The sequence below is a fragment of the Rhinoderma darwinii genome, unplaced genomic scaffold (genome assembly GCF_050947455.1).
Source record: "Rhinoderma darwinii isolate aRhiDar2 unplaced genomic scaffold, aRhiDar2.hap1 Scaffold_140, whole genome shotgun sequence".
Classification (NCBI taxonomy): domain Eukaryota; kingdom Metazoa; phylum Chordata; class Amphibia; order Anura; family Rhinodermatidae; genus Rhinoderma; species Rhinoderma darwinii.
In genome coordinates, this window is record NW_027461968.1 from 3,196,001 (window position 1) to 3,221,866 (window position 25,866).

A 25,866-nucleotide genomic window follows, 5' to 3' on the forward strand; every position below is an offset into this window, starting at 1 on the left:
TCTGTACTAGGGTAAATATGCTTTTTTAAACTTAGGAAAGAAACAAAAGTTAGGATGAGGATTAAATACAAATTCAGGATGAAGACAACCGTCTGCAGCTTCGGCTCGACTGCCCCTTTCTTTTGAGTGGCCCCTCAATGTTTTGGAAACGGGTGGAGGACTTTGTCTTCATTAGAATGGGCCCCCCTGCGATGCTGAGGCAGTTTGGACTCCACTCTTAGAAGGCCTAGAGTGATGATGATTTCACTGATCCTAGACTCGGGGTAAACTCTGTGCATTAGCATCCCATGGGCGAACTGTTGTTATGTCAAAACGATTTAGGTTAGCCAATCTAACCAAAAAATGTATTAATCTGTCACCTAAATGTTACATCAGTGTTAGTAGATCTCTGTCCTAGGGTAAATATGCTTTTTTAAATTTAGGAAACAAACAAAAGTTAGGATGAGGATTAAATAAAAAATCTGAATTATTACAAACGCCTGCAGCTTCGGTTCGACTGCCCCTTACATTTGAGTGACCCTCAATGTTTTGGAAACGGGTGGAGGACTTTGTCTTCATTAGAATGGGCCCCCTGCGATGCTGAGGCAGTTTGGACTCCACTCTTAGAAGGCCTAGAGTGATGATGATTTCACTGATCCTAGACACGGGGTAAACTCTGTGCATTAGCATCCCATGGGCGAACTGTTGTTATGTCAAAAAGATTTAGGGAGGCCAATCCAAACAAAAAATTGATTAATCTGTCAACTAAATGTTACATCAGTATTAGTAGAACTCTGTACTAGGGTAAATATGCTTTTTTAAACTTAGGAAAGAAACAAAAGTTAGGATGAGGATTAAATAAAAATTCAGTATGAAGACAACCGTCTGCAGCTTCGGCTCGACTTCCCCTTTCTTTTGAGTGGCCCCTCAATGTTTTGTAAACGTGTGGAGGACTTTGTCTTCATTAGAATGGGCCCCCCTGCGATGCTGAGGCAGTTTGGACTCCACTCTTAGAAGGCCTAGAGTGATAGTGATTTCACTGATCCTAGACCCGTAGTGGACTCTGTGCATTAGCATCCCATGGGCGAACTGTTGTTATGTCAAAAAGATTTAGGTTAGCCAATCTAACCAAAAAATGTATTAATCTGTCACCTAAATGTTACATCAGTGTTAGTAGATCTCTGTCCTAGGGTAAATATGCTTTTTTAAATTTAGGAAACAAACAAAAGTTAGGATGAGGATTAAATAAAAAATCTGAATTATTACAAACGCCTGCAGCTTCGGTTCGACTGCCCCTTACATTTGAGTGACCCCTCAATGTTTTGGAAACGGGTGGAGGACTTTGTCTTCATTAGAATGGGCCCCCTGCGATGCTGAGGCAGTTTGGACTCCACTCTTAGAAGGCCTAGAGTGATGATGATTTCACTGATCCTAGACACGGGGTAAACAATGTGCATTAGCATCCCATGGGCGAACTGTTGTTATGTCAAAAAGATTTAGGGAGGCCAATCCAAACAAAAAATTGATTAATCTGTCAACTAAATGTTACATCAGTATTAGTAGAACTCTGTACTAGGGTAAATATGCTTTTTTAAACTTAGGAAAGAAACAAAAGTTAGGATGAGGATTAAATAAAAATTCAGTATGAAGACAACCGTCTGCAGCTTCGGCTCAACTTCCCCTTTCTTTTGAGTGGCCCCTCAATGTTTTGGAAACGGGTGGAGGACTTTGTCTTCATTAGAATGGGCCCCCCTGCGATGCTGAGGCAGTTTGGACTCCACTCTTAGAAGGCCTAGAGTGATAGTGATTTCACTGATCCTAGACCCGTAGTGGACTCTGTGCATTAGCATCCCATGGGCGAACTGTTGTTATGTCAAAAAGATTTAGGTTAGCCAATCCAACCAAAAAATGTATTAATCTGTCACCTAAATGTTACATCAGTATTAGTAGATCTCTGTCCTAGGGTAGATATGCTTTTTTAAACTTAGGAAACAAACAAAAGTTAGAATGAGGATTAAATAAAAAATCTGAATTATTACAAACGTCTGCAGCTTCGGTTCGACTGCCCCTTACATTTGAGTGGCCCCTCTATGTTTTGGAAACGGGTGGAGGACTTTGTCTTCATTAGAATGGGCCCCCCTGCGATGCTGAGGCAGCTTGGACTCCACTCTTAGAAGGCCTAGAGTGATAGTGATTTCACTGATCCTAGACCCGTAGTGGACTCTGTGCATTAGCATCCCATGGGCGAACTGTTGTTATGTCAAAAAGATTTAGGTTAGCCAATCCAACCAAAAAATGTATTAATCTGTCACCTAAATGTTACATCAGTATTAGTAGATCTCTGTCCTAGGGTAGATATGCTTTTTTAAACTTAGGAAACAAACAAAAGTTAGAATGAGGATTAAATAAAAAATCAGAATTATTACAAACGTCTGCAGCTTCGGTTCGACTGCCCCTTACATTTGAGTGGCCCCTCTATGTTTTGGAAACGGGTGGAGGACTTTGTCTTCATTAGAATGGGCCCCCTGCGATGCTGAGGCAGTTTGGACTCCACTCTTAGAAGGCCTAGAGTGATGATGATTTCACTGATCCTAGACACGGGGTAAACTCTGTGCATTAGCATCCCATGGGCGAACTGTTGTTATGTCAAAAAGATTTAGGGAGGCCAATCCAAACAAAAAATTGATTAATCTGTCAACTAAATGTTACATCAGTATTAGTAGAACTCTGTACTAGGGTAAATATGCTTTTTTAAACTTAGGAAAGAAACAAAAGTTTGGATAAGGATTAAACACAAATTCAGGATGAAGACAACCGTCTGCAGCTTCGGCTCGACTGCCCCTTTCTTTTGAGTGGCCCCTCAATGTTTTGGAAACGGGTGGAGGACATTGTCTTCATTAGAATGGGCCCCCCTGCCATGCTGAGGCAGTTTGGATTCCACTCTTAGAAGGCCTAGAGTGATAGTGATTTCACTGATCCTAGACCCGTAGTGGACTCTGTGCATTAGCATCCCATGGGCGAACTGTTGTTATGTCAAAAAGATTTAGGTTAGCCAATCCAACCAAAAAATGTATTAATCTGTCACCTAAATGTTACATCAGTGTTAGTAGATCTCTGTCCTAGGGTAAATATGCTTTTTTAAATTTAGGAAACAAACAAAAGTTAGGATGAGGATTAAATAAAAAATCTGAATTATTACAAACGCCTGCAGCTTCGGTTCGACTGCCCCTTACATTTGAGTGGCCCCTCAATGTTTTGGAAACGGGTGGAGGACTTTGTCTTCATTAGAATGGGCCCCCTGCGATGCTGAGGCAGTTTGGACTCCACTCTTAGAAGGCCTAGAGTGATGATGATTTCACTGATCCTAGACACGGGGTAAACTCTGTGCATTAGCATCCCATGGGCGAACTGTTGTTATGTCAAAAAGATTTAAGGAGGCCAATCCAAACAAAAAATTGATTAATCTGTCAACTAAATGTTACATCAGTATTAGTAGAACTCTGTACTAGGGTAAATATGCTTTTTGAAACTTAGGAAAGAAACAAAAGTTAGGATGAGGATTAAATACAAATTCAGGATGAAGACAACCGTCTGCAGCTTCGGCTCGACTGCCCCTTTCTTTTGAGTGGCCCCTCAATGTTTTGGAAACGGGTGGAGGACTTTGTCTTCATTAGAATGGGCCCCCCTGCGATGCTGAGGCAGTTTGGACTCCACTCTTAGAAGGCCTAGAGTGATAGTGATTTCACTGATCCTAGACCCGTAGTGGACTCTGTGCATTAGCATCCCATGGGCGAACTGTTGTTATGTCAAAAAGATTTAGGTTAGCCAATCCAACCAAAAAATGTATTAATCTGTCACCTAAATGTTACATCAGTGTTAGTAGATCTCTGTCCTAGGGTAGATATGCTTTTTTAAACTTAGGAAACAAACAAAAGTTAGGATGAGGATTAAATAAAAAATCTGAATTATTACAAACGCCTGCAGCTTCGGTTCGACTGCCCCTTACATTTGAGTGGCCCCTCAATGTTTTGGAAACGGGTGGAGGACTTTGTCTTCATTAGAATGGGCCCCCTGCGATGCTGAGGCAGTTTGGACTCCACTCTTAGAAGGCCTAGAGTGATGATGATTTCACTGATCCTAGACACGGGGTAAACTCTGTGCATTAGCATCCCATGGGCGAACTGTTGTTATGTCAAAAAGATTTAGGGAGGCCAATCCAAACAAAAAATTGATTAATCTGTCAACTAAATGTTACATCAGTATTAGTAGAACTCTGTACTAGGGTAAATATGCTTTTTTAAACTTAGGAAAGAAACAAAAGTTAGGATGAGGATTAAATACAAATTCAGGATGAAGACAACCGTCTGCAGCTTCGGCTCGACTGCCCATTTCTTTTGAGTGGCCCCTCAATGTTTTGGAAACGGGTGGAGGACATTGTCTTCATTAGAATGGGCCCCCCTGCGATGCTGAGGCAGTTTGGACTCCACTCTTAGAAGGCCTAGAGTGATAGTGATTTCACTGATTCTAGACCCGTAGTGGACTCTGTGCATTAGCATCCCATGGGCGAACTGTTGTTATGTCAAAAAGATTTAGGTTAGCCAATCCAACCAAAAAATGTATTAATCTGTCACCTAAATGTTACATCAGTGTTAGTAGATCTCTGTCCTAGGGTAAATATGCTTTTTTAAATTTAGGAAAGAAACAAAAGTTAGGATGAGGATTAAATAAAAAATCAGAATTATTACAAACGTCTGCAGCTTCGGTTCGACTGCCCCTTACATTTGAGTGGCCCCTCAATGTTTTGGAAACGGGTGGAGGACTTTGTCTTCATTAGAATGGGCCCCCTGCGATGCTGAGGCAGTTTGGACTCCACTCTTAGAAGGCCTAGAGTGATGATGATTTCACTAATCCTAGACACGGGGTAAACTCTGTGCATTAGCATCCCATGGGCGAACTGTTGTTATGTCAAAAAGATTTAGGGAGGCCAATCCAAACAAAAAATTGATTAATCTGTCAACTAAATGTTACATCAGTATTAGTAGAACTCTGTACTAGGGTAAATATGCTTTTTTAAACTTAGGAAAGAAACAAAAGTTAGGATGAGGATTAAATACAAATTCAGGATGAAGACAACCGTCTGCAGCTTCGGCTCGACTGCCCCGTTCTTTTGAGTGGCCCCTCAATGTTTTGGAAACGGGTGGAGGACATTGTCTTCATTAGAATGGGCCCCCCTGCGATGCTGAGGCAGTTTGGACTCCACTCTTAGAAGGCCTAGAGTGATAGTGATTTCACTGATCCTAGACCCGTAGTGGACTCTGTGCATTAGCATCCCATGGGCGAACTGTTGTTATGTCAAAAAGATTTAGGTTAGCCAATCCAACCAAAAAATGTATTAATCTGTCACCTAAATGTTACATCAGTGTTAGTAGATCTCTGTCCTAGGGTAAATATGCTTTTTTAAACATAGGAAACAAACAAAAGTTAGGATGAGGATTAAATAAAAAATCAGAATTATTACAAACGTCTGCAGCTTCGGTTCGACTGCCCCTTACATTTGAGTGGCCCCTCAATGTTTTGGAAACGGGTTGAGGACTTTGTCTTCATTAGAATGGGCCCCCTGCGATGCTGAGGCAGTTTGGACTCCACTCTTAGAAGGCCTAGAGTGATGATGATTTCACTGATCCTAGACACGGGGTAAACTCTGTGGATTAGCATCCCATGGGCGAACTGTTGTTATGTCAAAAAGATTTAGGGAGGCCAATCCAAACAAAAAATTGATTAATCTGTCAACTAAATGTTACATCAGTATTAGTAGAACTCTGTACTAGGGTAAATATGCTTTTTTAAACTTAGGAAAGAAACAAAAGTTAGGATAAGGATTAAATACAAATTCAGGATGAAGACAACCGTCTGCAGCTTCGGCTCGACTGCCCCTTTCTTTTGAGTGGCCCCTCAATGTTTTGGAAACGGGTGGAGGACATTGTCTTCATTAGAATGGGCCCCCCTGCGATGCTGAGGCAGTTTGGACTCCACTCTTAGAAGGCCTAGAGTGATAGTGATTTCACTGATCCTAGACCCGTAGTGGACTCTGTGCATTAGCATCCCATGGGCGAACTGTTGTTATGTCAAAAAGATTTAGGTTAGCCAATCCAACCAAAAAATGTATTAATCTGTCACCTAAATGTTACATCAGTGTTAGTAGATCTCTGTCCTAGGGTAAATATGCTTTTTTAAATTTAGGAAACAAACAAAAGTTAGGATGAGGATTAAATAAAAAATCTGAATTATTACAAACGCCTGCAGCTTCGGTTCGACTGCCCCTTACATTTGAGTGGCCCCTCAATGTTTTGGAAACGGGTGGAGGACTTTGTCTTCATTAGAATGGGCCCCCTGCGATGCTGAGGCAGTTTGGACTCCACTCTTAGAAGGCCTAGAGTGATGATGATTTCACTGATCCTAGACACGGGGTAAACTCTGTGCATTAGCATCCCATGGGCGAACTGTTGTTATGTCAAAAAGATTTAGGGAGGCCAATCCAAACAAAAAATTGATTAATCTGTCAACTAAATGTTACATCAGTATTAGTAGAACTCTGTACTAGGGTAAATATGCTTTTTTAAACTTAGGAAAGAAACAAAAGTTAGGATGAGGATTAAATACAAATTCAGGATGAAGACAACCGTCTGCAGCTTCGGCTCGACTGCCCCGTTCTTTTGAGTGGCCCCTCAATGTTTTGGAAACGGGTGGAGGACTTTGTCTTCATTAGAATGGGCCCCCCTGCGATGCTGAGGCAGTTTGGACTCCACTCTTAGAAGGCCTAGAGTGATAGTGATTTCACTGATCCTAGACCCGTAGTGGACTCTGTGCATTAGCATCCCATGGGCGAACTGTTGTTATGTCAAAAAGATTTAGGTTAGCCAATCCAACCAAAAAATGTATTAATCTGTCACCTAAATGTTACATCAGTGTTAGTAGATCTCTGTCCTAGGGTAAATATGCTTTTTTAAATTTAGGAAACAAACAAAAGTTAGGATGAGGATTAAATAAAAAATCTGAATTATTACAAACGCCTGCAGCTTTGGTTCGACTGCCCCTTACATTTGAGTGGCCCCTCAATGTTTTGGAAACGGGTGGAGGACTTTGTCTTCATTAGAATGGGCCCCCTGCGATGCTGAGGCAGTTTGGACTCCACTCTTAGGGCATGACCACACGTGGCGGATTTCCTCCGCAACTGTCCGCATCAATGCCGCACAGAATCTGCGTTGCAGATTCTGCTGCGGATCTGCACAAAATTTGCAGTAAATTGATGCGGACTAGCTGCTGCGGACTGCGGTAAAAGTACTTCCCTTCTCCCTATCAGTGCAGGATAGAGAGAAGGGACAGCACTTTCCCTTGTGAAAGTCAAAGAAATTCATACTTACCGCCCGTTGTCTTGGTGACACGTCCCTCCTTCGGCATCCAGCCCGATCTCCCTGGATGACGCGGCAGTCCATGTGACCGCTGCAGCCTGTTATTAGCCTGTGATTGGCTGCAGCCGTCACTTAGACTGAAACGTCATCCTGGGAGGCCGGACTGGAAACAGAAGCAGGGAGTTCTCGGTAAGTATGAACTTCATTTTTTTTTACAGATAGATGTATATTGGGATCGGTAGTCACTGTCCCGGGTGCAGAAACAGTTACTGCCGATCGCTTAACTCTTTCAGCACCCTGGACAGTGACTATTTACTGACGTCTCCTAGCAACGCTCCCGTCATTACGGGAGCCCCATTGACTTCCTCAGTCTGGCTGTAGACCTAGAAATACATAGGTCCAGCCAGAATGAAGAAATGTCAAGTTAAAAAAGCAAGACGGATCCGCAGCACACATAACATGTGCATGACAGCTGCGGACTTCATTGCAGAAATTAGAATCTCCATTGAAGTCAATGGAGAAATTCCGCCATGAGTCCGCCACTGCTCCGCAACAGACAGAGCATGCTGCGGACACCAAATTCCGCTCCGCAGCCTATGCTCCGCAGCGGAATTTTACGCCTCGTCTAAACGAACACTGCTAAATTAAAGTGTAAGTCAATGGACAAACGGCTCCGCTGCGGATTAACGCTGCGGAGTGTCCGCAGCGGAATTTAATTGAAATTCCGCCACGTGTGAACCCAGCCTTAGAAGGCCTAGAGTGATGATGATTTCACTGATCCTAGACACGGGGTAAACTCTGTGCATTAGCATCCCATGGGCAAACTGTTGTTATGTCAAAAAGATTTAGGGAGGCCAATCCAAACAAAAAATTGATTAATCTGTCAACTAAATGTTACATCAGTATTAGTAGAACTCTGTACTAGGGTAAATATGCTTTTTTAAACTTAGGAAAGAAACAAAAGTTAGGATGAGGATTAAATACAAATTCAGGATGAAGACAACCGTCTGCAGCTTCGGCTCGACTGCCCCTTTCTTTTGAGTGGCCCCTCAATGTTTTGGAAACGGGTGGAGGACTTTGTCTTCATTAGAATGGGCCCCCCTGCGATGCTGAGGCAGTTTGGACTCCACTCTTAGAAGGCCTAGAGTGATGATGATTTCACTGATCCTAGACTCGGGGTAAACTCTGTGCATTAGCATCCCATGGGCGAACTGTTGTTATGTCAAAACGATTTAGGTTAGCCAATCTAACCAAAAAATGTATTAATCTGTCACCTAAATGTTACATCAGTGTTAGTAGATCTCTGTCCTAGGGTAAATATGCTTTTTTAAATTTAGGAAACAAACAAAAGTTAGGATGAGGATTAAATAAAAAATCTGAATTATTACAAACGCCTGCAGCTTCGGTTCGACTGCCCCTTACATTTGAGTGACCCTCAATGTTTTGGAAACGGGTGGAGGACTTTGTCTTCATTAGAATGGGCCCCCTGCGATGCTGAGGCAGTTTGGACTCCACTCTTAGAAGGCCTAGAGTGATGATGATTTCACTGATCCTAGACACGGGGTAAACTCTGTGCATTAGCATCCCATGGGCGAACTGTTGTTATGTCAAAAAGATTTAGGGAGGCCAATCCAAACAAAAAATTGATTAATCTGTCAACTAAATGTTACATCAGTATTAGTAGAACTCTGTACTAGGGTAAATATGCTTTTTTAAACTTAGGAAAGAAACAAAAGTTAGGATGAGGATTAAATAAAAATTCAGTATGAAGACAACCGTCTGCAGCTTCGGCTCGACTTCCCCTTTCTTTTGAGTGGCCCCTCAATGTTTTGGAAACGTGTGGAGGACTTTGTCTTCATTAGAATGGGCCCCCCTGCGATGCTGAGGCAGTTTGGACTCCACTCTTAGAAGGCCTAGAGTGATAGTGATTTCACTGATCCTAGACCCGTAGTGGACTCTGTGCATTAGCATCCCATGGGCGAACTGTTGTTATGTCAAAAAGATTTAGGTTAGCCAATCCAACCAAAAAATTTATTAATCTGTCACCTAAATGTTACATCAGTATTAGTAGATCTCTGTCCTAGGGTAGATATGCTTTTTTAAACTTAGGAAACAAACAAAAGTTAGGATGAGGATTAAATAAAAAATCAGAATTATTACAAACGTCTGCAGCTTCGGTTCGACTGCCCCTTACATTTGAGTGGCCCCTCAATGTTTTGGAAACGGGTGGAGGACTTTGTCTTCATTAGAATGGGCCCCCTGCGATGCTGAGGCAGTTTGGACTCCACTCTTAGAAGGCCTAGAGTGATGATGATTTCACTGATCCTAGACACGGGGTAAACTCTGTGCATTAGCATCCCATGGGCGAACTGTTGTTATGTCAAAAAGATTTAGGGAGGCCAATCCAAACAAAAAATTGATTAATCTGTCAACTAAATGTTACATCAGTATTAGTAGAACTCTGTACTAGGGTAAATATGCTTTTTTAAACTTAGGAAAGAAACAAAAGTTTGGATAAGGATTAAACACAAATTCAGGATGAAGACAACCGTCTGCAGCTTCGGCTCGACTGCCCCTTTCTTTTGAGTGGCCCCTCAATGTTTTGGAAACGGGTGGAGGACATTGTCTTCATTAGAATGGGCCCCCCTGCCATGCTGAGGCAGTTTGGATTCCACTCTTAGAAGGCCTAGAGTGATAGTGATTTCACTGATCCTAGACCCGTAGTGGACTCTGTGCATTAGCATCCCATGGGCGAACTGTTGTTATGTCAAAAAGATTTAGGTTAGCCAATCTAACCAAAAAATGTATTAATCTGTCACCTAAATGTTACATCAGTGTTAGTAGATCTCTGTCCTAGGGTAAATATGCTTTTTTAAATTTAGGAAACAAACAAAAGTTAGGATGAGGATTAAATAAAAAATCTGAATTATTACAAACGCCTGCAGCTTCGGTTCGACTGCCCCTTACATTTGAGTGACCCCTCAATGTTTTGGAAACGGGTGGAGGACTTTGTCTTCATTAGAATGGGCCCCCTGCGATGCTGAGGCAGTTTGGACTCCACTCTTAGAAGGCCTAGAGTGATGATGATTTCACTGATCCTAGACACGGGGTAAACTCTGTGCATTAGCATCCCATGGGCGAACTGTTGTTATGTCAAAAAGATTTAGGGAGGCCAATCCAAACAAAAAATTGATTAATCTGTCAACTAAATGTTACATCAGTATTAGTAGAACTCTGTACTAGGGTAAATATGCTTTTTTAAACTTAGGAAAGAAACAAAAGTTAGGATGAGGATTAAATAAAAATTCAGTATGAAGACAACCGTCTGCAGCTTCGGCTCAACTTCCCCTTTCTTTTGAGTGGTCCCTCAATGTTTTGGAAACGGGTGGAGGACTTTGTCTTCATTAGAATGGGCCCCCCTGCGATGCTGAGGCAGTTTGGACTCCACTCTTAGAAGGCCTAGAGTGATAGTGATTTCACTGATCCTAGACCCGTAGTGGACTCTGTGCATTAGCATCCCATGGGCGAACTGTTGTTATGTCAAAAAGATTTAGGTTAGCCAATCCAACCAAAAAATGTATTAATCTGTCACCTAAATGTTACATCAGTATTAGTAGATCTCTGTCCTAGGGTAGATATGCTTTTTTAAACTTAGGAAACAAACAAAAGTTAGGATGAGGATTAAATAAAAAATCAGAATTATTACAAACGTCTGCAGCTTCGGTTCGACTGCCCCTTACATTTGAGTGGCCCCTCTATGTTTTGGAAACGGGTGGAGGACTTTGTCTTCATTAGAATGGGCCCCCTGCGATGCTGAGGCAGTTTGGACTCCACTCTTAGAAGGCCTAGAGTGATGATGATTTCACTGATCCTAGACACGGGGTAAACTCTGTGCATTAGCATCCCATGGGCGAACTGTTGTTATGTCAAAAAGATTTAGGGAGGCCAATCCAAACAAAAAATTGATTAATCTGTCAACTAAATGTTACATCAGTATTAGTAGAACTCTGTACTAGGGTAAATATGCTTTTTTAAACTTAGGAAAGAAACAAAAGTTTGGATAAGGATTAAACACAAATTCAGGATGAAGACAACCGTCTGCAGCTTCGGCTCGACTGCCCCTTTCTTTTGAGTGGCCCCTCAATGTTTTGGAAACGGGTGGAGGACATTGTCTTCATTAGAATGGGCCCCCCTGCCATGCTGAGGCAGTTTGGATTCCACTCTTAGAAGGCCTAGAGTGATAGTGATTTCACTGATCCTAGACCCGTAGTGGACTCTGTGCATTAGCATCCCATGGGCGAACTGTTGTTATGTCAAAAAGATTTAGGTTAGCCAATCCAACCAAAAAATGTATTAATCTGTCACCTAAATGTTACATCAGTGTTAGTAGATCTCTGTCCTAGGGTAAATATGCTTTTTTAAATTTAGGAAACAAACAAAAGTTAGGATGAGGATTAAATAAAAAATCTGAATTATTACAAACGCCTGCAGCTTCGGTTCGACTGCCCCTTACATTTGAGTGGCCCCTCAATGTTTTGGAAACGGGTGGAGGACTTTGTCTTCATTAGAATGGGCCCCCTGCGATGCTGAGGCAGTTTGGACTCCACTCTTAGAAGGCCTAGAGTGATGATGATTTCACTGATCCTAGACACGGGGTAAACTCTGTGCATTAGCATCCCATGGGCGAACTGTTGTTATGTCAAAAAGATTTAAGGAGGCCAATCCAATCAAAAAATTGAATAATCTGTCAACTAAATGTTACATCAGTATTAGTAGAACTCTGTACTAGGGTAAATATGCTTTTTGAAACTTAGGAAAGAAACAAAAGTTAGGATGAGGATTTAATACAAATTCAGGATGAAGACAACCGTCTGCAGCTTCGGCTCGACTGCCCCTTTCTTTTGAGTGGCCCCTCAATGTTTTGGAAACGGGTGGAGGACTTTGTCTTCATTAGAATGGGCCCCCCTGCGATGCTGAGGCAGTTTGGACTCCACTCTTAGAAGGCCTAGAGTGATAGTGATTTCACTGATCCTAGACCCGTAGTGGACTCTGTGCATTAGCATCCCATGGGCGAACTGTTGTTATGTCAAAAAGATTTAGGTTAGCCAATCCAACCAAAAAATGTATTAATCTGTCACCTAAATGTTACATCAGTGTTAGTAGATCTCTGTCCTAGGGTAGATATGCTTTTTTAAACTTAGGAAACAAACAAAAGTTAGGATGAGGATTAAATAAAAAATCTGAATTATTACAAACGCCTGCAGCTTCGGTTCGACTGCCCCTTACATTTGAGTGGCCCCTCAATGTTTTGGAAACGGGTGGAGGACTTTGTCTTCATTAGAATGGGCCCCCTGCGATGCTGAGGCAGTTTGGACTCCACTCTTAGAAGGCCTAGAGTGATGATGATTTCACTGATCCTAGACACGGGGTAAACTCTGTGCATTAGCATCCCATGGGCGAACTGTTGTTATGTCAAAAAGATTTAGGGAGGCCAATCCAAACAAAAAATTGATTAATCTGTCAACTAAATGTTACATCAGTATTAGTAGAACTCTGTACTAGGGTAAATATGCTTTTTTAAACTTAGGAAAGAAACAAAAGTTAGGATGAGGATTAAATACAAATTCAGGATGAAGACAACCGTCTGCAGCTTCGGCTCGACTGCCCCTTTCTTTTGAGTGGCCCCTCAATGTTTTGGAAACGGGTGGAGGACTTTGTCTTCATTAGAATGTGCCCCCCTGCGATGCTGAGGCAGTTTGGACTCCACTCTTAGAAGGCCTAGAGTGATAGTGATTTCACTGATCCTAGACCCGTAGTGGACTCTGTGCATTAGCATCCCATGGGCGAACTGTTGTTATGTCAAAAAGATTTAGGTTAGCCAATCCAACCAAAAAATGTATTAATCTGTCACCTAAATGTTACATCAGTGTTAGTAGATCTCTGTCCTAGGGTAGATATGCTTTTTTAAACTTAGGAAACAAACAAAAGTTAGGATGAGGATTAAATAAAAAATCTGAATTATTACAAACGCCTGCAGCTTCGGTTCGACTGCCCCTTACATTTGAGTGGCCCCTCAATGTTTTGGAAACGGGTGGAGGACTTTGTCTTCATTAGAATGGGCCCCCTGCGATGCTGAGGCAGTTTGGACTCCACTCTTAGAAGGCCTAGAGTGATGATGATTTCACTGATCCTAGACACGGGGTAAACTCTGTGCATTAGCATCCCATGGGCGAACTGTTGTTATGTCAAAAAGATTTAGGGAGGCCAATCCAAACAAAAAATTGATTAATCTGTCAACTAAATGTTACATCAGTATTAGTAGAACTCTGTACTAGGGTAAATATGCTTTTTTAAACTTAGGAAAGAAACAAAAGTTAGGATGAGGATTAAATACAAATTCAGGATGAAGACAACCGTCTGCAGCTTCGGCTCGACTGCCCCTTTCTTTTGAGTGGCCCCTCAATGTTTTGGAAACGGGTGGAGGACTTTGTCTTCATTAGAATGGGCCCCCCTGCGATCCTGAGGCAGTTTGGACTCCACTCTTAGAAGGCCTAGAGTGATAGTGATTTCACTGATCCTAGACCCGTAGTGGACTCTGTGCATTAGCATCCCATGGGCGAACTGTTGTTATGTCAAAAAGATTTAGGTTAGCCAATCCAACCAAAAAATTTATTAATCTGTCACCTAAATGTTACATCAGTGTTAGTAGATCTCTGTCCTAGGGTAGATATGCTTTTTTAAACTTAGGAAACAAACAAAAGTTAGGATGAGGATTAAATAAAAAATCTGAATTATTACAAACGCCTGCAGCTTCGGTTCGACTGCCCCTTACATTTGAGTGGCCCCTCAATGTTTTGGAAACGAGTGGAGGACTTTGTCTTCATTAGAATTGACCCCCTGCGATGCTGAGGCAGTTTGGACTCCACTCTTAGAAGGCCTAGAGTGATGATGATTTCACTGATCCTAGACTCGGGGTAAACTCTGTGCATTAGCATCCCATGGGCGAACTGTTGTTATGTCAAAAAGATTTAGGAAGGCCAATCCAAACAAAAAATTGATTAATTTGTCACCTAAATGTTACATCAGTATTAGTAGAACTCTGTACTAGGGTAAATATGCTTTTTTAAACTTAGGAAAGAAACAAAAGTTAGGATGAGGATTAAATACAAATTCAGGATGAAGACAACCGTCTGCAGCTTCGGCTCGACTGCCCCTTTCTTTTGAGTGGCCCCTCAATGTTTTGGAAACGGGTGGAGGACTTTGTCTTCATTAGAATGGGCCCCCCTGCGATCCTGAGGCAGTTTGGACTCCACTCTTAGAAGGCCTAGAGTGATAGTGATTTCACTGATCCTAGACCCGTAGTGGACTCTGTGCATTAGCATCCCATGGGCGAACTGTTGTTATGTCAAAAAGATTTAGGTTAGCCAATCCAACCAAAAAATGTATTAATCTGTCACCTAAATGTTACATCAGTGTTAGTAGATCTCTGTCCTAGGGTAGATATGCTTTTTTAAACTTAGGAAACAAACAAAAGTTAGGATGAGGATTAAATAAAAAATCTGAATTATTACAAACGCCTGCAGCTTCGGTTCGACTGCCCCTTACATTTGAGTGGCCCCTCAATGTTTTGGAAACGAGTGGAGGACTTTGTCTTCATTAGAATTGGCCCCCTGCGATGCTGAGGCAGTTTGGACTCCACTCTTAGAAGGCCTAGAGTGATGATGATTTCACTGATCCTAGACTCGGGGTAAACTCTGTGCATTAGCATCCCATGGGCGAACTGTTGTTATGTCAAAAAGATTTAGGAAGGCCAATCCAAACAAAAAATTGATTAATTTGTCACCTAAATGTTACATCAGTATTAGTAGAACTCTGTACTAGGGTAAATATGCTTTTTTAAACTTAGGAAAGAAACAAAAGTTAGGATGAGGATTAAATAAAAATTCAGGATGAAGACAACCGTCTGCAGCTTCGGCTCGACTGCCCCTTTCTTTTGAGTGGCCCCTCAATGTTTTGGAAACGGGTGGAGGACTTTGTCTTCATTAGAATGGGCCCCCCTGTGATGCTGAGGCAGTTTGGACTCCACTCTTAGAAGGCCTAGAGTGATGATGATTTCACTGATCCTAGACTCGGGGTAAACTCTGTGCATTAGCATTCCATGGGCGAACTGTTGTTATGTCAAAAAGATTTAGGTTAGCCAATCCAACCAAAAAATGTATTAATCTGTCACCTAAATGTTACATCAGTGTTAGTAGATCTCTGTCCTAGGGTAAATATGCTTTTTTACATTTAGGAAACAAACAAAAGTTAGGATGAGGATTAAATAAAAAATCTGAATTATTACAAACGCCTGCAGCTTCGGTTCGACTGCCCCTTACATTTGAGCGGCCCCTCAATGTTTTGGAAAAGGGTGGATGACTTTGTCTTCATTAGAATGGGCCCCCTGCGATGCTGAGGCAGTTTTGACTCCACTCTTAGAAGGCCTAGAGTGATGATGATTTCACTGATCCTGGACGCGGGGTAAACTCTGTGCATTAGCATCCCATGGGCGAACTGTTGTTATGTCAAAAAGATTTAGGGAGGCCAATCCAAACAAAAAATTGATTAATCTGTCACCTAAATTTTACATCAGTATTAGTAGAACTCTGTACTAGGGTAAATATGCTTTTTTAAACTTAGGAAAGAAACAAAAGTTAGGATGAGGATTAAATAAAAATTCAGGATGAAGACAACCGTCTGCAGCTTCGGCTCGACTGCCCCTTTCTTTTGAGTGGCCCCTCAATGTTTTGGAAACGGGTGGAGGACTTTGTCTTCATTAGAATGGGCCCCCCTGTGATGCTGAGGCAGTTTGGACTCCACTCTTAGAAGGCCTAGAGTGATAGTGATTTCACTGATCCTAGACCCGTAGTGGACTCTGTGCATTAGCATCAAATGGGCGAACTGTTGTTATATCAAAAAGATTTAGGTTAGCCAATCCAACCAAAAAATGTATTAATCTGTCACCTAAATGTTACATCAGTGTTAGTAGATCTCTGTCCTAGGGTAAATATGCTTTTTTAAACTTAGGAACAAACAAAAGTTAGGATGAGGATTAAATAAAAAATCAGAATTATTACTAACGTCTGCAGCTTCGGTTCGACTGCCCCTTTCTTTTGAGTGGCCCCTCAATGTTTTGGAAACGGGTGGAGGACTTTGTCTTCATTAGAATGGGCCCCCTGCGATGCTGAGGCAGTTTGGACTTTACTCTTAGAAGGCCTAGAGTGATAGTGATTTCTCTGATCCTAGACCCGTAGTGGACTCTGTGCATTAGCATCCCATGGGCGAACTGTTGTTATGTCAAAAAGATTTAGGTTAGCCAATCCAACCAAAAAATGTATTAATCTGTCACCTAAATGTTACATCACTGTTAGTAGATCTCTGTCCTAGGGTAAATATGCTTTTTTACATTTAGGAAACAAACAAAAGTTAGGATGAGGATTAAATAAAAAATCTGAATTATTACAAACGCCTGCAGTTTCGGTTCGACTGCCCCTTACATTTGAGCGGCCCCTCAATGTTTTGGAAAAGGGTGGATGACTTTGTCTTCATTAGAATGGGCCCCCTGCGATGCTGAGGCAGTTTTGACTCCACTCTTAGAAGGCCTAGAGTGATGATGATTTCACTGATCCTGGACCCGCGGTAAACTCTGTGCATTAGCATCCCATGGGCGAACTGTTGTTATGTCAAAAAGATTTAAGGAGGCCAATCCAAACAAAAAATTGATTAATCTGTCACCTAAATGTTACATCAGTATTAGTAGAACTCTGTACTAGGGTAAATATGCTTTTTTAAACTTAGGAAAGAAAGAAAAGTTAGGATGAGGATTAAATACAAATTCAGGATGAAGACAACCGTCTGCAGCTTCGGCTCGACTGCCCCTTTCTTTTGAGTGGCCCCTCAATGTTTTGGAAACGGGTGGAGGACTTTGTCTTCATTAGAATGGGTCCCCCTGTGATGCTGAGGCAGTTTGGACTTTACTCTTAGAAGGCCTAGAGTGATAGTGATTTCACTGATCTTAGACCCGTAGTGGACTCTGTGCATTAGCATCCCATGAGCGAACTGTTGTTATGTCAAAAAGATTTAGGTTAGCCAATCCAATCAAAAAAATGTTTTTATCTGTCACCTAAATGTTTCATCAGTGTTAGTAGATCTCTGTCCTAGGGTAAATATGCTTTTTTAAACTTAGGAAACAAACAAAAGTTAGGATGAGGATTAAATAAAAAATCTGAATTATTACAAACGCCTGCAGCTTCGGTTCGACTGCCCCTTACATTTGAGTGGCCCCTCAATGTTTTGGAAACGGGTGGAGGACTTTGTCTTCATTAGAATGGGCCCCCCTGCGATGCTGAGGCAGTTTGGACTCCACTCTTAGAAGGCCTAGAGTGATAGTGATTTCACTGATCCTAGACCGTAGTGGACTCTGTGCATTAGCATCCCATGGGCGAACTGTTGTTATGTCAAAACGATTTTGGTTAGCCAATCCAAACAAAAAATTTATTAATCTGTCACCTAAATGTTACATCAGCGTTAGTAGATCTCTGTCCTAGGGTAAATATGCTTTTTTAAATGTAGGAAACAAACAAAAGTTAGGATGAGGATTAAATAAAAAATCTGAATTATTACAAACGCCTGCAGCTTCGGTTCGACTGCCCCTTACATTTGAGTGGCCCCTCAATGTTTTGGAAACGGGTGGAGGACTTTGTCTTCATTAGAATGGGCCCCCTGCGATGCTGAGGCAGTTTGGACTCCACTCTTAGAAGGCCTAGAGTGATGATGATTTCACTGATCCTAGACACGGGGTAAACTCTGTGCATTAGCATCCCATGGGCGAACTGTTGTTATGTCAAAAAGATTTAGGGAGGCCAATCCAAACAAAAAATTGATTAATCTGTCAACTAAATGTTACATCAGTATTAGTAGAACTCTGTACTAGGGTAAATATGCTTTTTTAAACTTAGGAAAGAAACAAAAGTTAGGATGAGGATTAAATACAAATTCAGGATGAAGACAACCGTCTGCAGCTTCGGCTCGACTGCCCCTTTCTTTTGAGTGGCCCCTCAATGTTTTGGAAACGGGTGGAGGACATTGTCTTCATTAGAATGGGCCCCCCTGCGATGCTGAGGCAGTTTGGACTCCACTCTTAGAAGGCCTAGAGTGATAGTGATTTCACTGATCCTAGACCCGTAGTGGACTCTGTGCATTAGCATCCCATGGGCGAACTGTTGTTATGTCAAAAAGATTTAGGTTAGCCAATCCAACCAAAAAATGTATTAATCTGTCACCTAAATGTTACATCAGTGTTAGTAGATCTCTGTCCTAGGGTAAATATGCTTTTTTAAATTTAGGAAAGAAACAAAAGTTAGGATGAGGATTAAATAAAAAATCAGAATTATTACAAACGTCTGCAGCTTCGGTTCGACTGCCCCTTACATTTGAGTGGCCCCTCAATGTTTTGGAAACGGGTGGAGGACTTTGTCTTCATTAGAATGGGCCCCCTGCGATGCTGAGGCAGTTTGGACTCCACTCTTAGAAGGCCTAGAGTGATGATGATTTCACTGATCCTAGACACGGGGTAAACTCTGTGCATTAGCATCCCATGGGCGAACTGTTGTTATGTCAAAAAGATTTAGGGAGGCCAATCCAAACAAAAAATTGATTAATCTGTCAACTAAATGTTACATCAGTATTAGTAGAACTCTGTACTAGGGTAAATATGCTTTTTTAAACTTAGGAAAGAAACAAAAGTTAGGATGAGGATTAAATACAAATTCAGGATGAAGACAACCGTCTGCAGCTTCGGCTCGACTGCCCCTTTCTTTTGAGTGGCCCCTCAATGTTTTGGAAACGGGTGGAGGACATTGTCTTCATTAGAATGGGCCCCCCTGCGATGCTGAGGCAGTTTGGACTCCACTCTTAGAAGGCCTAGAGTGATAGTGATTTCACTGATCCTAGACCCGTAGTGGACTCTGTGCATTAGCATCCCATGGGCGAACTGTTGTTATGTCAAAAAGATTTAGGTTAGCCAATCCAACCAAAAAATGTATTAATCTGTCACCTAAATGTTACATCAGTGTTAGTAGATCTCTGTCCTAGGGTAAATATGCTTTTTTAAATTTAGGAAAGAAACAAAAGTTAGGATGAGGATTAAATAAAAAATCAGAATTATTACAAACGTCTGCAGCTTCGGTTCGACTGCCCCTTACATTTGAGTGGCCCCTCAATGTTTTGGAAATGGGTGGAGGACTTTGTCTTCATTAGAATGGGCCCCCTGCGATGCTGAGGCAGTTTGGACTCCACTCTTAGAAGGCCTAGAGTGATGATGATTTCACTGATCCTAGACACGGGGTAAACTCTGTGCATTAGCATCCCATGGGCGAACTGTTGTTATGTCAAAAAGATTTAGGGAGGCCAATCCAAACAAAAAATGGATTAATCTGTCAACTAAATGTTACATCAGTATTAGTAGAACTCTGTACTAGGGTAAATATGCTTTTTTAAACTTAGGAAAGAAACAAAAGTTAGGATGAGGATTAAATACAAATTCAGGATGAAGACAACCGTCTGCAGCTTCGGCTCGACTGCCCATTTCTTTTGAGTGGCCCCTCAATGTTTTGGAAACGGGTGGAGGACATTGTCTTCATTAGAATAGGCCCCCCTGCGATGCTGAGGCAGTTTGGACTCCACTCTTAGAAGGCCTAGAGTGATAGTGATTTCACTGATCCTAGACCCGTAGTGGACTCTGTGCATTAGCATCCCATGGGCGAACTGTTGTTATGTCAAAAAGATTTAGGTTAGCCAATCCAACCAAAAAATGTATTAATCTGTCACCTAAATGTTACATCAGTGTTAGTAGATCTCTGTCCTAGGGTAAATATGCTTTTTTAAATTTAGGAAAGAAACAAAAGTTAGGATGAGGATTAAATAAAAAATCAGAATTATTACAAAAGTCTGCAGCTTCGGTTCGACTGCCCCTTACATTTGAGTGGCCCCTCAATGTTTTGGAAACGGGTGGAGGACTTTGTCTTCATTAGAATGGGCCCCCTGCGATGCTGAGGCAGTTTGGACTCCACTCTTAGAAGGCCTAGAGTGATGATGATTTCACTGATCCTAGACACGGGGTAAACTCTGTGCATTAGCATCCCATGGGCGAACTGTTGTTATGTCAAAAAGATTTAGGGAGGCCAATCCAAACAAAAAATTGATTAATCTGTCAACTAAATGTTACATCAGTATTAGTAGAACTCTGTACTAGGGTAAATATGCTTTTTTAAACTTAGGAAAGAAACAAAAGTTAGGATGAGGATTAAATACAAATTCAGGATGAAGACAACCGTCTGCAGCTTCGGCTCGACTGCCCATTTCTTTTGAGTGGCCCCTCAATATTTTGGAAACGGGTGGAGGACATTGTCTTCATTAGAATGGGCCCCCCTGCGATGCTGAGGCAGTTTGGACTCCACTCTTAGAAGGCCTAGAGTGATAGTGATTTCACTGATCCTAGACCCGTAGTGGACTCTGTGCATTAGCATCCCATGGGCGAACTGTTGTTATGTCAAAAAGATTTAGGTTAGCCAATCCAACCAAAAAATGTATTAATCTGTCACCTAAATGTTACATCAGTGTTAGTAGATCTCTGTCCTAGGGTAAATATGCTTTTTTAAATTTAGGAAAGAAACAAAAGTTAGGATGAGGATTAAATAAAAAATCAGAATTATTACAAACGTCTGCAGCTTCGGTTCGACTGCCCCTTACATTTGAGTGGCCCCTCAATGTTTTGGAAACGGGTGGAGGACTTTGTCTTCATTAGAATGGGCCCCCTGCGATGCTGAGGCAGTTTGGACTCCACTCTTAGAAGGCCTAGAGTGATGATGATTTCACTAATCCTAGACACGGGGTAAACTCTGTGCATTAGCATCCCATGGGCGAACTGTTGTTATGTCAAAAAGATTTAGGGAGGCCAATCCAAACAAAAAATTGATTAATCTGTCAACTAAATGTTACATCAGTATTAGTAGAACTCTGTACTAGGGTAAATATGCTTTTTTAAACTTAGGAAAGAAACAAAAGTTAGGATGAGGATTAAATACAAATTCAGGATGAAGACAACCGTCTGCAGCTTCGGCTCGACTGCCCCTTTCTTTTGAGTGGCCCCTCAATGTTTTGGAAACGGGTGGAGGACATTGTCTTCATTAGAATGGGCCCCCCTGCGATGCTGAGGCAGTTTGGACTCCACTCTTAGAAGGCCTAGAGTGATAGTGATTTCACTGATCCTAGACCCGTAGTGGACTCTGTGCATTAGCATCCCATGGGCGAACTGTTGTTATGTCAAAAAGATTTAGGTTAGCCAATCCAACCAAAAAATGTATTAATCTGTCACCTAAATGTTACATCAGTGTTAGTAGATCTCTGTCCTAGGGTAAATATGCTTTTTTAAATTTAGGAAAGAAACAAAAGTTAGGATGAGGATTAAATAAAAAATCAGAATTATTACAAACGTCTGCAGCTTCGGTTCGACTGCCCCTTACATTTGAGTGGCCCCTCAATGTTTTGGAAACGGGTGGAGGACTTTGTCTTCATTAGAATGGGCCCCCTGCGATGCTGAGGCAGTTTGGACTCCACTCTTAGAAGGCCTAGAGTGATGATGATTTCACTGATCCTAGACACGGGGTAAACTCTGTGCATTAGCATCCCATGGGCGAACTGTTGTTATGTCAAAAAGATTTAGGGAGGCCAATCCAAACAAAAAATTGATTAATCTGTCAACTAAATGTTACATCAGTATTAGTAGAACTCTGTACTAGGGTAAATATGCTTTTTTAAACTTAGGAAAGAAACAAAAGTTAGGATGAGGATTAAATACAAATTCAGGATGAAGACAACCGTCTGCAGCTTCGGCTCGACTGCCCATTTCTTTTGAGTGGCCCCTCAATGTTTTGGAAACGGGTGGAGGACATTGTCTTCATTAGAATGGGCCCCCCTGCGATGCTGAGGCAGTTTGGACTCCACTCTTAGAAGGCCTAGAGTGATAGTGATTTCACTGATCCTAGACCCGTAGTGGACTCTGTGCATTAGCATCCCATGGGCGAACTGTTGTTATGTCAAAAAGATTTAGGTTAGCCAATCCAACCAAAAAATGTATTAATCTGTCACCTAAATGTTACATCAGTGTTAGTAGATCTCTGTCCTAGGGTAAATATGCTTTTTTAAATTTAGGAAAGAAACAAAAGTTAGGATGAGGATTAAATAAAAAATCAGAATTATTACAAACGTCTGCATCTTCGGTTCGACTGCCCCTTACATTTGAGTGGCCCCTCAATGTTTTGGAAACGGGTGGAGGACTTTGTCTTCATTAGAATGGGCCCCCTGAGATGCTGAGGCAGTTTGGACTCCACTCTTAGAAGGCCTAGAGTGATGATGATTTCACTAATCCTAGACACGGGGTAAACTCTGTGCATTAGCATCCCATGGGCGAACTGTTGTTATGTCAAAAAGATTTAGGGAGGCCAATCCAAACAAAAAATTGATTAATCTGTCAACTAAATGTTACATCAGTATTAGTAGAACTCTGTACTAGGGTAAATATGCTTTTTTAAACTTAGGAAAGAAACAAAAGTTAGGATGAGGATTAAATACAAATTCAGGATGAAGACAACCGTCTGCAGCTTCGGCTCGACTGCCCATTTCTTTTGAGTGGCCCCTCAATATTTTGGAAACGGGTGGAGGACATTGTCTTCATTAGAATGGGCCCCCCTGCGATGCTGAGGCAGTTTGGACTCCACTCTTAGAAGGCCTAGAGTGATAGTGATTTCACTGATCCTAGACCCGTAGTGGACTCTGTGCATTAGCATCCCATGGGCGAACTGTTGTTATGTCAAAAAGATTTAGGTTAGCCAATCCAACCAAAAAATGTATTAATCTGTCACCTAAATGTTACATCAGTGTTAGTAGATCTCTGTCCTAGGGTAAATATGCTTTTTTAAATTTAGGAAAGAAACAAAAGTTAGGATGAGGATTAAATAAAAAATCAGAATTATTACAAACGTCTGCAGCTTCGGTTCGACTGCCCCTTACATTTGAGTGGCCCCTCAATGTTTTGGAAACGGGTGGAGGACTTTGTCTTCATTAGAATGGGCCCCCTGCGATGCTGAGGCAGTTTGGACTCCACTCTTAGAAGGCCTAGAGTGATGATGATTTCACTAATCCTAGACACGGGGTAAACTCTGTGCATTAGCATCCCATGGGCGAACTGTTGTTATGTCAAAAAGATTTAGGGAGGCCAATCCAAACAAAAAATTGATTAATCTGTCAACTAAATGTTACATCAGTATTAGTAGAACTCTGTACTAGGGTAAATATGCTTTTTTAAACTTAGGAAAGAAACAAAAGTTAGGATGAGGATTAAATACAAATTCAGGATGAAGACAACCGTCTGCAGCTTCGGCTCGACTGCCCCTTTCTTTTGAGTGGCCCCTCAATGTTTTGGAAACGGGTGGAGGACATTGTCTTCATTAGAATGGGCCCCCCTGCGATGCTGAGGCAGTTTGGACTCCACTCTTAGAAGGCCTAGAGTGATAGTGATTTCACTGATCCTAGACCCGTAGTGGACTCTGTGCATTAGCATCCCATGGGCGAACTGTTGTTATGTCAAAAAGATTTAGGTTAGCCAATCCAACCAAAAAATGTATTAATCTGTCACCTAAATGTTACATCAGTGTTAGTAGATCTCTGTCCTAGGGTAAATATGCTTTTTTAAATTTAGGAAAGAAACAAAAGTTAGGATGAGGATTAAATAAAAAATCAGAATTATTACAAACGTCTGCAGCTTCGGTTCGACTGCCCCTTACATTTGAGTGGCCCCTCAATGTTTTGGAAACGGGTGGAGGACTTTGTCTTCATTAGAATGGGCCCCCTGCGATGCTGAGGCAGTTTGGACTCCACTCTTAGAAGGCCTAGAGTGATGATGATTTCACTGATCCTAGACACGGGGTAAACTCTGTGCATTAGCATCCCATGGGCGAACTGTTGTTATGTCAAAAAGATTTAGGGAGGCCAATCCAAACAAAAAATTGATTAATCTGTCAACTAAATGTTACATCAGTATTAGTAGAACTCTGTACTAGGGTAAATATGCTTTTTTAAACTTAGGAAAGAAACAAAAGTTAGGATGAGGATTAAATACAAATTCAGGATGAAGACAACCGTCTGCAGCTTCGGCTCGACTGCCCATTTCTTTTGAGTGGCCCCTCAATGTTTTGGAAACGGGTGGAGGACATTGTCTTCATTAGAATGGGCCCCCCTGCGATGCTGAGGCAGTTTGGACTCCACTCTTAGAAGGCCTAGAGTGATAGTGATTTCACTGATCCTAGACCCGTAGTGGACTCTGTGCATTAGCATCCCATGGGCGAACTGTTGTTATGTCAAAAAGATTTAGGTTAGCCAATCCAACCAAAAAATGTATTAATCTGTCACCTAAATGTTACATCAGTGTTAGTAGATCTCTGTCCTAGGGTAAATATGCTTTTTTAAATTTAGGAAAGAAACAAAAGTTAGGATGAGGATTAAATAAAAAATCAGAATTATTACAAACGTCTGCATCTTCGGTTCGACTGCCCCTTACATTTGAGTGGCCCCTCAATGTTTTGGAAACGGGTGGAGGACTTTGTCTTCATTAGAATGGGCCCCCTGAGATGCTGAGGCAGTTTGGACTCCACTCTTAGAAGGCCTAGAGTGATGATGATTTCACTAATCCTAGACACGGGGTAAACTCTGTGCATTAGCATCCCATGGGCGAACTGTTGTTATGTCAAAAAGATTTAGGGAGGCCAATCCAAACAAAAAATTGATTAATCTGTCAACTAAATGTTACATCAGTATTAGTAGAACTCTGTACTAGGGTAAATATGCTTTTTTAAACTTAGGAAAGAAACAAAAGTTAGGATGAGGATTAAATACAAATTCAGGATGAAGACAACCGTCTGCAGCTTCGGCTCGACTGCCCCTTTCTTTTGAGTGGCCCCTCAATGTTTTGGAAACGGGTGGAGGACATTGTCTTCATTAGAATGGGCCCCCCTGCGATGCTGAGGCAGTTTGGACTCCACTCTTAGAAGGCCTAGAGTGATAGTGATTTCACTGATCCTAGACCCGTAGTGGACTCTGTGCATTAGCATCCCATGGGCGAACTGTTGTTATGTCAAAAATATTTAGGTTAGCCAATCCAACCAAAAAATGTATTAATCTGTCACCTAAATGTTACATCAGTGTTAGTAGATCTCTGTCCTAGGGTAAATATGCTTTTTTAAATTTAGGAAAGAAACAAAAGTTAGGATGAGGATTAAATAAAAAATCAGAATTATTACAAAAGTCTGCAGCTTCGGTTCGACTGCCCCTTACATTTGAGTGGCCCCTCAATGTTTTGGAAACGGGTGGAGGACTTTGTCTTCAT